The sequence below is a fragment of the Leucopleurus acutus genome (assembly GCF_964270905.1).
Source record: "Leucopleurus acutus genome assembly, chromosome: X".
In the NCBI taxonomy this organism is placed as follows: domain Eukaryota; kingdom Metazoa; phylum Chordata; class Mammalia; order Artiodactyla; family Delphinidae; genus Leucopleurus; species Leucopleurus acutus.
The window spans coordinates 116,681,177-116,696,023 of record NC_139148.1 but is presented as its reverse complement, the minus strand read 5'-3'; positions in this window follow the sequence as shown (position 1 = coordinate 116,696,023).

The window sequence follows — 14,847 nt, the reverse complement described above, 5'->3', positions numbered from 1 at the left end:
AGATCCTTCAGCAATTTTGTTGAAAACAAAGCATTAGAATCCACCTTTGCTGCAAAAGTTCTTGTTAAGCAGTAATTAGGGTCATTCGTTTTTCCACATCGACACACTTTATTTTGGCTGGTCCCTTTGTTAGGTACCAGGAGGGCCTAACAAAATCAAATTAGCGATGGAGTGGGGCGGGGGAAGAGGGTTGTTTTTCTTTTGTAAAATGTGACAAGGGCTGCTGACAAAGAGGAGGTGGGAATGCAGAACCCACCTGCGGGAGATTCACTGTTCTCTGCAGATCCATGTTAGGGAGTTGAAGGTCTAGACGTTGATTTCTTTACAACTCAATGTGCGCATGAACTCCTGGCAATTCTTCACATATCCCCAGTGATATTCGTAACCTAGTTTGGCTTAATTTCCTCATCCCAGTTTCCACATCTGCAATTTGGGACTGGTATTATCTAAATCACAGGCTTAATATGAAGATGGAATTAAATTACATACCACATGTAGAGCAGAGCCTAATGTCAGACATACAGTCGGCAAATATTAGATTCCTTCCCCACCTTTCCACCTTGAAATGCCCATTTTTACAAGTACAATTGGTAAATCTTTCTTTTTTACAGTCTAAAAATCATGTTAGAAAAAAGTTACGTGATTTGCTCAAGATTACACATGAACTCAATAAAAGTGGGCTGAAAATCTAATTTGACATTTCCCTATATATTTTTTTAAATTTTCAGACATTTAAAATAAATGTACAAAGAGTAATAGACTAAACACTCATGCTTCTGCCACTCAGAATTAACAGCTGTTAACACTTTATATTTTAAGTCTCTTTGGGGAAATAAGATAATTAAATAGTACAGATTAATATTTAATACTGGCCACTGCCTTCAGTTCTATTCCCTTCTCTCCTGAGTCAACCACTCTTATGAGTTGGTTTTGTTTTGCGATTTTATGTTTGATGTACAATACTGGTACCGTTAGTATATATCATTCTGCAACTTATTTTTGTTTATCTGTTTGACTCAACATCATGACTTTATTCCTCTCCTTCTCTCCCTGCCACCATCATTTTAGAAGTTATACATTCTATTTAGATCATTTAGCCTACTGGAATGAGTATCTCTATCCTTCTCCCAAACAACTTCTCCCACCTCCACCTGCAACTCTTGCGTTTTTGTTGTTTATGATTTTAGTTCCAAGTTTTGTTTTGCTGTTTTCGTAGAACATCTTGACTTGGTACATTTATATACTACAATATGACTGCCATTATAGCCTTAACTAACACCTGTTGGTTTTTTAATTGAGATATAATTCACCTACCATAAAATTCACCCTTTCTTTCTTTCTTTATTTTTATGCCGCTCTACACACACTTGATTCACTTACAGAGACATATCAAAATTCACCCTTTAAAAGTGTATAATTCATTGGTTTTTAGCATATTCACAGAGTCGCAACCATCACCACTATCTGATGCCAGCACCTCTTCATGACCCAAAAACAAACACCGTGAGCAGTCACTCCGCTAGCAATTTCCCATGCCCCGCTCCCAGCCCCTGGCAGCCACTCATCTACTTTCTTTCTCCATGCATTTGCTTATTCTGGATGTTTCATATAAATGAAATTACACAACATGTGGCCTTTTGTGTCTGGCTTCTTTCACTTAGCACAGTGTTTTCAAGGTTCAGCCTTTACAGGGCTGAATAACAGACCACTACATGGATATTTGGTTTGTCCATTCCGTTTTGTTTATCCATACATCAGTTGAAGGACAGTTGAGTTGTTTCCACTTTTTAGCTCTTATGAATAAAACTGCTACGAATATTTGCGTACAAGTTTTTGTGTGGACATACGTTTTCAATTCTCTTGGATATAGACCTAGGAGCGGAAATACTGGGTCAAATGGTAACTCTATGTTTAAACTTTTGGGGAACCGACAAATGGTTTTCCAAAGTGGCTGCACCATTTTACAATTTCGCCAGTAATATATGAAGGTTCCAGTTTCTCCACATTCTCACCAACACTTGTTATTGCTTGTCTTTTTTAGTATAGCCACGCTGGTATGTGTGAAGTGGTATCTCACTGTGGTTTTCATTTGCATTTCCCTGATGACTAATGATGTTTGTCAATCTCTGCAAAAAAGCCAGGTGGGATTTTGGTAGAGATTGCATTGAATTTGTAGATCAATTTGGGATGTATCGTCATCGTCACAAATTAAGTCCTCTAATCCATCAACATGGGATGTCTTTCCATTTACTTTAAAAGTATTTTATAGTTTTCAGAGTATAGGTTTTATACTTTTTTGGTTAAATTTATCCCTGAGGATTTTATCCTTTTGATGTTGTTATAAACGGAATTGTTTTCTTAAGTTCACTATTGGACTGTTCATTGCTAGCATATCAAATTACAATTGATTTTTACGTATTGATCATCTACCTTGCAACTTTCTTGAACACATTTATTAGTTCTAATAGGTTTGTTTGTGGGCTCTGCACACACTTTCACATACAAGATCATGTTATCTGTAAGTAGTGATAGAGTTACTTCTTTCTTTCCAATCTGGACGTCTTTTATTTCTTCTTCTAGCCTGATTACACTGGCTAGAACCTCCAGTACAATGCAGAGTAGAAGTGATAAGAATGGACATTCTTGTCCTATACCTGCTCTTAGAGCGAAAGCTTTCAGGTTTTCACCATTAAATATTATGTTAGTGGTGGATTTTTTGTAGAGGAAGGTCCTTTATCTTGCTAGTTTGTTGAGTGTTTTTATCATGAAGGGATGTTGGATTTTGAGAATGCTTTTTCTGAGTGTATTGAGATGATCACATGTCCTTTATTCTGCTGATATAGATATTCTATATCAATTCTATTGATTCTACTGATATGTTGAATTACGTAAATTGCCTTTCCGATGTTAAATTAACCTTGCATTCCTGGGATAAATCCCACTTGGTCAGGTGTATAATACTTCTTATATATTTACATGTTGCTGACTTTGTTTTGCTAGTACTTTGTTGAGGATTTTTGCATCTATATTCATCAGAGATACTGGTGTATAGTTTTCTTTCTTGTGACGTCTTCATTTGGCTTTGGTAACAAGGTAATACCTCATAGAATGAGTCAGGATGGGTTTCCTCCTCTTCTACTTTTTAGAAGAGTTTGTGAAGAATTGACATTAATTCTTTTTTGAATATTTGATAAAATTCACTAGTGAAGACATCTGGTCCTGAGCTTTTCTGTGTGTGAAATTTTAAAATTACTAATTCAGTCTCTTTATTTATTATAGCTCTCCAGATTTCCTATTTTTTTGCATCAATTTCAGTAGTTTGTGTCTTTCTAGGAATCTTTCTTTCTCATCTAGGTTAATTTGTTGGCATATATTTGTTCATAGTACTCACTTATAATCCTTTTAATTTCTGTAAGTTCAGTAGTAATGTAACTTCTTTCATTTCAGATTTTAATAATTTGAGTCTTCTCTACTTTTTTCCCTTGAACATTCTAACTCAAGGCTTTCAATTTTGTTGATATTTTCAAAGAAACATCTTTTTGTTTTGTTCTATTGTTTTTCTATTCTTTATTCAATTGATTTATAATTTATAATTGCATGCTCTGATTTCAAAATCTATTATTATAATTTTATGTATGTGGGTATTTTGTTTGTATTTTTTGTTTTTCTCAACTTTTAATTTGAAATATTTCAAACCTTTCGAAAAGTTGCAAGAACAGTATAATGAAAATCCATATATACCTCACCTAGATTCACCAACTGTTAATAGCTTTCCACATTTGCTTTATCTGTGTGTGGATGTCTATATCCATCTATCTATGCGTCTATCTATGTATCTATGTATCTGTCTGTCTATCTATCTACCTGTACTATTTGGTAGCTGTGGTTACACGTGACATGACACTTCACCCCTAAATACTTCAACATGCATTTTCTAAAAATTAGGGCATATGCCTACATAACCACAGTACAATTATTACACTTGGGAAATTTAACATTGATGTAATATCATTGAGTTTGCACCCATAATCAAATTTCCCCAGTTGTTCCAATAACATCCTTTATAGCTGTTTTTAATCCCGAATCCAATCAAGAATCCAGCATTACATGTCATGTCTCTTTAGTCTGCTTTGATCTAGAATGATTTCCCAGTTTTATTTTTTGGCTTTCACAATATTGACAATTTGAAGAGCCCAGGTCAGTTTTTCTTCTAGAATGTACCTCAGTTTAGATTTGTGTGACTTTTTACCTTTTGGCAGGGATACAACATAAGTGATGTGTTCTTAGTGCCTTAGTGTATCACATCGGAAGGCACATGATGTCGGCTTGTCCCATTATTGTAATGAGAGGTTTGACCACTTGGTTCAGGTGGTTTCCACCAGACTTCCCAATTGTAATGGTTCCTTTACCCCTTGTAATTAGTAAGATCTGTGAAGTGATATTTTGAGAGAGTGTGAATGTCCTAGTCCTCAACATGATTTCACCTGATAGTTTTAGCATCCAGTGATGATTTTTTTTTTTTTTTTGGCTGCGTTGGGTCTTCGTTGCTGTGCGCAGGTGTTCTCTAGTTGTGTCGACTGGGGGCTACTCTTCGTTGCGGTGCGCGGGCTTCTCATTGTGGTGGCTTCTCTTGTTGTGGAGCACGGTCTCTAGGTGCGCGGGCTCAGTAGTTGTGGCTCACGGGCTCTAGAGCGCAGGCTCAGTAGTTATGGCGCACGGGCTTAGTTGCTCTGTGGCATGTGGGATCTTCCCGGACCAGGGCTCGAAGCCCTGTCCCCTGCGTTGGCAGGAGGATTCTTAATCACTGTGCCACCAGGGAAGTCCCTAGTGATGATTTCTGCCTGAATCAGTTGTTAGTGTGGTGGTTATAAAATGACTTTCTATCATTTCTTCTACATTGATCAGTTGGAATTCTCCTATGAATAAGAGCTTTCCCTTCTCCTCCCACTTTTTTTGGAACTTTTTTCGGAACTTTTTTCAGTATCAGTATGAACTCATGGGCTCTTTATTTATTATTATTCAATGTGTTATAATTCTTTCCTGCCCTTATTCATTTTGATGCTCACATTATCTCAAATTTGGCTAGTGGGGGCCCCTTCTAGCTGGCTCCTGTCTTTTTTTTTTTTTACAAAAGTCTATCAAATTTAGGGTATTTCCTCACTTTCTCACATAACAAGATGTTCCAGGCTCACTTTGTTCTTTCCTTGCCCTGGACATGGAATGAGCCCCTTTTCCAAGGAGATCTAGCTCCTTTTAGTGAGGAATAGCATGGTAGTCATGGAGATGTGCCGTCCAGATCACCCTGTAGGAAAGGACTTACTACCCAGCTGTGGGGAGTGTAGTCAGTGGGTAGCCTCCAGCTGTCAGCTCCTTCAGGGTCTGCCTCAGCTGCAAAACCACTTCACCTATATGTATGTCCTCCTGGAGGAGCCCACAACCAGTGACTGAGTGAGACAAGGATATAAAGACCCAGCTTTTCACCTCGATGTGGGTCACTCTTTGGGGGCAAAATACCAGCTCCAGAGCTCCCTGTTGGGTTTACTAAAGCTTTGGCAGGCTTGCAATCTTCTTTCTCTCCTCAACACTGCTTCCTCCCCTCCCCCATCTTTATACATTTATTGATCCCTAGTAAGTATCTTGTACTTTGAACTCCATCCCAATGTCTGTTTGCAGAGAACTCAACCTGAGGCATGTGGTATTTAGAGTACAAGATCAAGGTGCTGTGTGCTCATCACAACTGGGATGTCATTGCTTCTAAGCCCTTTTAGTAGATAGATACATATTTTAAAATCATGAGTTCATTCTAATAGCTATATGCCAGTCTAACACCACATGGTTCTTCCTCTCTTTTCCCCAAAATGTAGTCTGTACTTCCCTTTACCCACAGTGAGAATCCTGACTCCCAATGTATTTGCTCATTTACAGTATATTTACTTATTTGCTCAATCCAATGATATGTACAAAATAGCTTCAGAATTGCTATAGCAATATTTTACCAATAATAAACCTACTAAAAATATTCATGATTGCCTTGCAGCTATTTTTTATCTGTATAATGTAGCCTACTGAGGGTGTACAGTGAGAGTACTGTGTTAAAAGTTATTGGACTAATTCCTTTTTATTCTACTATGTAGTTATATTTTCAATGTGATATACAGTTAGGTTAGTTTATTTGTTTATATTAAAGTTTAGTTTTTTTCTCATACTGATTCAATTTTATTTTTAAAAAATCTAAAATATTAATGTAATTAGCAGACAAAATATACAAAAATACCCTCAGAGAAGTCCCATTGCCTTCCCTTGCATCCCATTCATATCCACTTACTTTAGGCAATCAATTTCCTTAATTTCTGGTTTATCCTTCCTGCAAAATATATTTTGCAGATATTAGCAGATGCATATATACATATTTCTCTTTCTTTCTTACACAAAAGCTAGCATACTATATAATGGTATTTCACATCATGCAAACACAATATAGTCTTTGAAGATTTTACACAAGCTTGCTTAACGGTCCTTTTTAGACCATTCTGTTATCTCTGTTTCCTCAGATATTGGGTCTGTTGACTACTTTTCATGGTGTCCAACTTCCTATAAATTAAACAGTTTTGTTTGGGAGCTAATCTTCTTTGGGGCTTTTCTTCAGCATGCCTATCCCTGTGGGGGTGGTTTCTCAGCTGCCTCAAGTTACTAGGAGCTCAGCTCAAGGCTTCTTCCCTGCAAGATTTAGCAGTCTTAATGCCCATACCCACATGGCACAAGCCCAGGTATAAGTCTCATGTTAGTTAGAGTTCTCTGCTTTAGCCGCCGCCTAAGACAAGCAGGAGATCCTGGCGCAATCCCCGTGGGTAGGCAGAGGTCTTTCAGCCACTGCTTGCAGGGAGAAAGCATGGTCCTAGACTCTGGCTTCACACTGGGATCCTGGTTCCAGTCCTGTACCACATACTGGGCAAGTTTGGCCCCATTCCCCCATGGACTTGAAGTCCTGGCTCCGACTGCTCGTGGCTTACCACTGGAGTTTAGATCCATGCTGATTTTCTTCTCACATTTGATTATTATGTACTTTAAAATATATCTTTAAAGACCTTATAGATCATTCCTATGTGTTTGAAATAGTGTGGGGAGAATTATGCATATGCTCACTTCACCATCTTGACATGAAACCATTTATTCAACAAATATTTATTGAGACCTACTATGTGCCAAGCACTGGTCCAGAGTCTTGGGATACCGAAATAAATTTTAAGAAATTATCACACTGAGGGTTGTCTTTTCGTCTTATGTTTTCCTTTGCTGTGCAAAAGCTTTTAAGTTTCATTAGGTCCCATTTGTTTATTTTTGTTTTTATTTCCATTTCTCTAGGAGGTGGGTCAATAAGGATCTTGCTGTGATGTATGTCATAGAGTGTTCTGCCTATGTTTTCCTCTAAGAGTTTTATAGTGTCTGGCCTTACATTTAGGTCTCTAATCCATTTTGAGTTTATTTTTCTGTATAGTGTTAGGGAGTGTTCTAATTTCATTCTTTTACATGCAGCTGTCCAGTTTTCCCAGCACCACTTATTGAAGAGGCTGTCTTTTCTCCATTGTATATTCTTGCCTCCTTTATCAAAGATAAGGTGACCATAGGTGTGTGGGTTTCCCTCTGGGCTTTGTTATAAAGCAGAAACTAACACACCGTTGTAAAGCAATTATACTCCAATAAAGATGTTAAAAGTAATAATAATAAAAAATTATCATAAGTAATCAAAGCTCACATTTCTTTTTCTTTCCACTTTGTTCATTAAGAATGTGAACTTTGCCTTCATAATACAATTAAAACATTAAAATATATTAGGATTGCTGGGATCTCTTGGAGTGTCCATCTCACCCACTTTCTCCTCCCTCCACCTGTACCTGGATATACACCCTCAAAATAAAAGAAGCTCTTCTATAGAAAATAAAAACTCACCCTGAAAAGAAAGCTTTTCCTTTATCCCTTTAATCCTTCCCTTCAATTGCACTGATGATGCCCTGGAGCCCTTAAATGCGAAAGTAGACCACGTGCAACTGCTTCTAGAAAAAACCCCGCCACCTAATCAATATTCTGTATTAGTCTGTAGGACCTCTTGTGTAGATGGGAGTCTTAGCTTAATGGTAAATTATTTTAAAGAATTTACTTGTGATGATGAATTCTAGCTTCTGGGCAGACCTCTTACTTTCTGCTGCCATTCTCCCAGCATTTCTCCTCTGACAAACACATACTTAGGCTGTGCATGACATTTTTCCCGATTATTGTGTTTCACATCTTTTTATCCTCCTCTGGAAATGCTAAAATTAGATGCATTTTCAGTCTCTGGTTCAATGCTGAGACAAAAGGCCTCCTCTGCTCTTTGATATTTAACAGGCTGATGTGCTGACTAATTCCGCAGCAGCTTCCTCTATCAGTTCAGTTGCTAAATATAGCAGTGGACTTGGTGTCTGATAAAAAGTTAATTAAACATTACTTTTCAACCATTAATTTTTCAGTTGTTCACTGTTTAATAGCAAACAATATCATTGGAGAAAAAGCAATTCAAAACAAAGGCACATACGTATTCAGAATATTTAGGTGTAATAGTCAACCATTTTTCTGTTACTTGAGAACTGAAAGCCACTGATAACTGTAAAACTTTTTTTTTTTTTAAATGCGGTCACACGTATCATAGCCTAGCATTCCCTTTTTAGAATTACTAGAGATGAGGGAGGCCAGAGACACCCAGTGAGGAAAAGCCAGCTTAGGCTTGGGAGATTCGTTCTGTTTGGGATTAAATCATGTCAGTATAATTATTTTCTTAGTCCAGATCATCACATGCAGACTCCTACCATATATGCTTATAGTACGAATACACATCACTCTCTCACCCTCAGTTTAAATCGAGCTTAGAGTTGGCTGACTGTTAACAGCAGTTGAATTCTGAAGAGCTAGATGATTTATGTTGTTTATTGATTAATGGGTTTGGCAAAATTGAACAAAAATGGAGGCAAAATAATTCTTGACTTGTTTTCTAGACTGGAATGATTTAGGAGTGAGAGCCATTCTCGGTGCAGTTAGGTCTATATTTGGGAATTGGGTAAGAGGCACTTCTCTGCAAAACTCACTATGAAGATAGCCATGAAGTAGAAGAGACTGACTGAAATTACCATCGCTTTAAGGCATCACTTTTTCTTATCTGCTCCAACCCCCAGTCTCTTAGCTTGCATACCACATTGTTAATTGCTGCAAATTCAGTACAAATATAAACTGCCTTAGTTCTATGTGATTTTTTAAAACAAGGCGGGAATAAAGAAAGAAAAATAGTTTATGTTTGTTGACCACTCTGTGCCTGACATTTTAAAAAGAGCTTTACATGTACAACCTCACTGAATCTTTTTTTTTTAAGAAGAGAAAAACAAATTTAATTACTTATGTCCAGGAGCTCCATAAAAATATGAGACCCAAAGGCAGGTTGGCCAATTGAGGCTTATATGCCAACCTAGCAACCCTACAGAGGAGGTACTATATTATCCTATTTAATAGATGAGGAAACTGAAGGTTCAGAGAAGTTAAGCAACTTACCAAGGCTTGCACAGTCAAGAGGGCTGCCCAGTATTCAACCCTAGGCACTCTGACTCCACTACACTTGCACAGATTGACTTCTTTTCATGTATGTGTTCCTCACCGTTGCATATAATTTTTAAAAGAGATATTGGATCATGATTTACCATTGACTTACATAATTGTTTGGGGGGGAATTTTGGATCATAGATCGGCAAGATTCCCTTCTCCCTGTCACTTTTAATAATAGAAGGAATGGAAGGTTCAGAACTCTGAGACCGCAGCCAGGAGTTCTCAGTGGAACCCCTCTAGTTTTTACTAAGATACGATTTAGTAATCGTCAGCTATGACCAGCTCTGGTTTCTCTGATCTCTACTGGGAGTTTTCTGTCTTAATTTCTGAACTATTTCAATAGTCCGAGCAGATTCCAGAGGCCAACCTCCCCCTCACCAATACACACACCAACTGCTACCCGCAGTCCTCCAAGGGCCAGACAAGAGGCTTGTCCACAGCCAAACACTAGACCCCACCTGGTCACTGCTTCTCCTCTCGGAAGAGACCTGTTTCTATCTTTTATACCCAAGAGGATGGACACAGACGACATTCAGTTACAACGTCTCCTTTCACATTTGAGGGGCTGAGGTGCAGGTTTGCTCACTTCTCCATAGAGGTATTACAGAGTTCTCATGACCTATGTGAGAGGTAAAAAGACTGAAGAACTCCTCATGCTTGCTTTATTCCCCTTGTTTTATCCCAGGGACATTATCTCTTGCAAATAGGGCATTCCTAAGCCCTGCCATACCAGGCTATCCTACTGACAGCCTGCTCCTAGAAGACTGTCCAGGGTCCTTGACTCAATCATCGATTGGCTAATGAATTGATTAGTATTTATTCATGTACTACTAAGTGCCTAACACTGTGCAGTCTGCTGTGGAAGACTCCCAAGAAATATAAGCCATGACCAATATATTGTAAACTGCACAAGGGACTTTTGTCTCTGTCCTCTGTGCCATCCCAAGTGCCTAGATCAGCCCCTGGCATCTCGTAAGTGCTCAAATAAATATTTATTAAATGAATGAATGCTTAAGTACTAACTTACTTGTTACCCGGGTCTATAAGTAAAGCTTACAAGTTCAGAAGAAGAGGAGAGAAATGAAAGAAAATTGTAAAGAGGTCAGAGTTAAAGTGGGACACAGGTTTAAAAAATGATTCCAAGCACATTTTATTGTTTTAAGATGTGTCTGATCTTCGTTTAGCTGTGGCTCCTTTTAGCTCCTCTCTCAGTTAATTATATTTCAAAAGCCTAAACACACCAATGGAGATGCCATTCAAGCAAGAAAATCCTTTGAACATTTAGAAGAATTAGCTCTTCCCTAATTTTATCTGTTTATGAATAATACTCTTGGCATTTGAGTCAAAACAAATTGAGGAATTGATAAGTAATCAGCTGATGACTAGTTTTGAGCAGTAATCTCCAAGTCTGTCTCCACACCTCAGGAGGGAATTGAATTAGCTCAGGAGTCACAGACTCAAAGGCCTTCTGGGGTCAGACAGGTCAGGCAGGGAGGACCTTGACACCCGGGAGCATGCTTGCCCCCATATGTGCCATGCTGCAGTTTGGGCCTGACATGGCCAAGTTTACCCACTTTTTCAAGAAAAGCCAGAGATCCAGACTTTTATGTGAAACTGCCTGATTTTTCAATGTTGGCAACTAATATAAATAGTTTTAAAATATTCACAGGGGCCAAATAAAACATGTCTACAGGCTGAACTTGGCTCATGGGCCCTTGCCCTGGCTTTCTAAGTTTCCTTCCAACTTCCCTAATGCCTCCAGTCTATGAAATTTCTTTTTCAAAGTTGACACAAAATCTGGATAAATAATTTAAAGCCCCTAATTAGCACAGAAACCTTTTTTTAATATCAAAAGAAGACATTGTTTCAAGGGAAATATATTAATATTCACTGTGTACTTGAGTTCTGACCAATATACTAGATGTTTTGATGAAGTTGTTCACTATTTAATTAAACATGGAGCAAGGGGAGCCAGCCATCTAAGGATAGGACAGCATGCTAGCTGTGATGTCTTAAGGCCAGGGTGGAGAAGAGATAGAGAGATTAACCTCTGTAGGTGAGGAGTTGCGGTGAATTTATGTCTAGTGCAAAAACCAAAATTCATCCAGAACTTTAACAGCAGAGTCCTGATCTTGGTCTGTGAGGAAAGTTTAATCTCATTGGATCAGATTCTCAGTTCATTAAAGAAAGGAGGAGATTAATACTGGCACCCGGAATTTTCCATGTCCTCTAGAAAACTATATAGAAATACCCACTCATGAAAGAAACATATTAAATACTTTATTAGCAGACAAGTTTCTGGAAGAACCAAAGTAAGCAGTTTCACATTAACTTTTCTCAGATAGGATGGGGTTGGCTTGGAATTTTTATGATGATATTAAATCCATTAGTGAAGTCAATTGTTTCTACATTACCAAAACATACTAATGAGATAATTTTTTAAAGCTGTATTACTGTGTAAAGTATTGTAAAACATTGGGACCCCTTGAAAACAGCAACATAAAAATATGAACAACCTTTGATTTTATTTATCTTTTTTTTTTTTTTTTTTTTGCGGCACGCAGGCCTCTCACTGTTGTGGCCCCTCCCGCTGCGGAACACAGGCTCCAGACACGCAGGCTCAGCGGCCATGGCTCACGGGCCTAGCTGCTCTGCGGCATGTGGGATCCTCCCGGACCGGGGCACAAACCTGTGTCCCCTACATCGGCAGGCAGACTCTCAACAACTGCGCCACCAGGAAAGCCCCAAACTTTGATTTTAAACTTAGAAGTTGCTCATGGTGATTTTTTACCTCTTATTCAAAATGTCACAGTAACAATCTGAAAATAAAATTAAGAAAAATTCCATTTACAATAGCATCAAAGCGAATAAAATACTTAGGAATAAATTTTTAAAAAGGGGTATAAGGGCTTCCCTGGTGGCACAGTGGTTGAGGTTGACAGCCAAGACAATACTGAAAAAGAAAAATAAAGTTGGAAGACTCACACTTCCCAATATTGAAACTTACTACAAAGCTACAACAATCAAAACAGTGTGGTACTGGCATAAGGACAGGCATATAGAACAACGGAATGGAATTAAGAGTCAAAAAATTAACCCATTAACATGGATGATCAATTAATTCTTCACAAGGGTGCCAAGGCCATTCAGTGGGGAAAGAATAGTCTCTTCAACAAATGTGGGGAGAACTGGATATCCACATGTGAAAGGATGAACTCGGGTCCCTACCTCACACCATATACAAATATTAACTGTGAATGGATCAAAGACCTTAGTGTAAGAGCTAAACTATAAAACTCTTGACGGATAAACCACAAGGTCCTAATGTATAGCACAGGGAACTATATTGAATATCCTGTGATAAACCATAATGGAAAAGAATTTAAAAAAAGAAAAAAATATGGAGACACTGGGAGGAAATGTATCAAAATGCTAATGGGTTATCTTGATGGGGGCGTTATGGGTGAATGTTATTTTTTACTTTATGCTTCTATGCATTTCTAGCTGTCTGTTATGAATAGGTATTGCTTATAAAATTAGAAAGAAAACAATAAATACTATTAAAAATAGAAAAAAAATTAAATACGATATTTTAACTATGAGAATGTTTACTCTAAAATGAGAAATGATCTTATGCTCAACAATAACAATTTAGTGAAACGAAACTAGTACCCTTTATAACAGTCAAATATTTAAAATGGAAAGGAAATAAACCAAAATATGAAGAGAAAAAAAACTCTTGGAAGAAAATATAGGAGTATATCTTGCTGACTTTGGGTTAGGGAAAACCTTCTTAGATATGACAGCAAAGGCACAAGTGACAAAAGAAAAAATAGATAAATTGGAATGCATCAAAACTAACAAATTTTATGCTTCAAAAGGGCACCATCAATACATATATACAATGGAATACAACTCAGCCATAAAAAAGAACGAAATAATGCCATTTGCAGCAACATGGATGTAACTAGAGATTACCATACTAAGTGAAGTAAGTCATACAGAGAAAGACAAATACCATATATCAATTATACGTGTAATCTGAAATATGACACAAATGAACTTATCTATGAAACAGAAAGAGACTCACAGACATAAAGAACAGACTTGTAGTTGCCAAGGGGGAGGGGGGTACGAGAGGGATGGACTGGGAGTTTGGGGTTAGTAGATGCAAAGTATTCTACTTAGAATGGATAAACAACAAAGTCCCACTGTATAGCACAGGGAACTATATCCAATCTCCTGGGATAAACCATAATGGAAAAGAATATAAGAAAAAGAATGTATATATATGTATAACTGTCACTTTGCTGTACAGCAGGAATTAACACAGCATTGTAAATCAACTATTATACTTCAATAAAAAAAGGGCACCATCAAGGAAGTGAAAAAACAACACACGTGAGAAAACATTTGCAAATCATATATCTTGGAAGGTGCCTGTAACAGAATATATAAAAAATACAACTCCATAATAAAAAGACAACCCGATTAAAGAATGGAGAAAAGACTTGAATAGACATTTCTCCAAAGAAGACATACTAACGGCCAATAAACACATGAAAAGATGCTCAAAATCACTAATTATTAGGGAAATGCAAATCAAAACCGCAGTGACAGAGTAGATCTTAAAAGTTCTCATCACAAGGAAAAAAAATTGTAACTATGTGAGTTAATGGATGTCAACTAAACTTATTGTGCTATCATTTTGCAATGTGACATATATCAAATCATTATGTTGTACACCTTAAACTAATACAATGTTATATGTCAATTATATCTCAATAAAACTGGAAAGAAAGTAAGTGAAAAATTATTTTTATAAAAGAAAATAAATGTTGGAGAAGGATGTGGAGAAATTGGAACTCTGTACACTGTTGGTGAAAATGTAAATGATGTAGGCACTATGGAAAGCAGTATGGCAGTTCCTCAAAAACTTAAACATTGAATTACTATATGATCCAACAATTCCACTTCTGGGTATATACCCAAAATAATTGAAAGCAGGCTCTTGAAGAGATATTTGAATGCACACTTTCATAGCAGCGTTACTCATAACAGTCAAAAGGTGGAAGCACCCAAGTGTCCCTCAATGGATGAATGGATAAATAAAACGTAGTATACACATACAATGGAACATTATTCAGCCTTAAAAAGGAATGAAATTCTGAGGCATGCTCCTACATGGATGAACCTTGAGGATAATATGCTAAGTGAAAGAAG